The sequence below is a fragment of the Centruroides sculpturatus genome, unplaced genomic scaffold (genome assembly GCF_000671375.1).
Source record: "Centruroides sculpturatus isolate CEXI.00-Female unplaced genomic scaffold, Cexi_2.0 scaffold646, whole genome shotgun sequence".
In the NCBI taxonomy this organism is placed as follows: Eukaryota; Metazoa; Arthropoda; class Arachnida; order Scorpiones; family Buthidae; genus Centruroides; species Centruroides sculpturatus.
In genome coordinates, this window is record NW_019384827.1 from 320,338 (window position 1) to 321,900 (window position 1,563).

A 1,563-nucleotide genomic window follows, 5' to 3' on the forward strand; every position below is an offset into this window, starting at 1 on the left:
ATTAAGAGGGGTTTAGCCCGTCCGTTTGTCCGCCCGCAGCCGCCGAAGTCGAAAACACACACACACACACACACACACCAGGCAGGTGTCTTCCTTTTTCTCGATGATCGTTACTATAGTTCCGTGAAAACGCTCGACTTTGTCCGGTTCTGGGAAGTGTCACGTGATCGGCCCCGGTTTCTTTATGGCCTGGACGATTCCTGGAACCTTCCCGAACTGGACACGTCCGGTTCGAAGCCCGGACGTGACGTAGGGACCAGTTTCCACCCGCGCGCCGGGGGGGGGGGAGAGAGAGAGAGCGTATTATCGGCGATTATTCCTCCCTCCACCACCACCGACGGACAAATTTGTCGGTTTTTGCAATGGAGACGGTGGGAGAACGTTCCTTAATTGTGTTGGTTATCGGGATTAACATCTGTCCGCACGTTCTCGGAAGGCAAAATAAAGTAAATTAGGTTACAATAAACCACATCTGCCCTCGGTATGCCTCGATTCTATGAATTACTCCAGCATCGCTTCCACGTATAACGAATCTTATCTTCGGCTTTATTGACTCTAATAACTTACGTACGCGTTATCGCGTGGCGATTCCGTAAGTAAACATCGCATTCCTCCATCCTCCCCGACACTCGAATTCCTCCCTCCACCGGCCTTAAAGTCTTCCAATTCGTTAAATTTTACGTAATCTCTCGCGTGGCTACGCGACAGAACGAGCTACGTGACTTTCCTACGCGAAAAGTGGACGGAAGTGACGTCAACTCTCGTAAGACTCGAGCGAATAAAGCATCGCTGACCTACTTCCTTTTAAGCGCTTTATAATTCAATCCACTTTATTTTTAAATCTGCCGTTTCCATATTTATAGTTAGTTATATCGGATTTTGTATAGTTAAATCGGTATAAAAAAAGTAAGTAATTTTCTAGGAATTCGACATAAATCTGTCAGAAAAAAAAAGAACATTTCTAATTTGGGAGAGAATTGATACGAGCTTCGCATAGATTTAAGTCTGGACGAATGACAGATCCCAATTTGATTACCAATTCCGATTCCAAGAAAGGCGATTGATTGAAAGCGTAGAACAGATAAAGGAACTCCCACGTTCTCTACGACAATTACGCTTCTCGCCATTCATTTTCTCGCTCTCGCTCTCGCTTTTCTCGCTACGATCGCCATTAAACCGGCCTCCGTTGTGTACTTTCACCACTTCCAACCCCCCGGCTAACTCCACCCCTGCAAATCTATCTTCTCCCCGCGGCTCCAATGCTCGAATTTGGCACGGGAACCGAACTTTCTCACCCCCAAAAAAAATCGGATGCGCTTTTTAACAATTTAATAAGCGGAGAATATATATCGATAACATCGGGAGTTTGACCTCCGACCCTTAGGCCGGACGGAAAGCGCGGAAGTCACGTGACGTCGGTTCCCCGAAAGGCGCGAGAGGGAGGTCTTTCTATTATTCACGCTCGATCGCGTGTGGCGAAATTGGCCGCGTTAATAGAATCGCGGCCGTCACGTGACGCCGAAACAAATTTAAAAAGTAAGAATAAAAAAAAAAAAAAAAAAA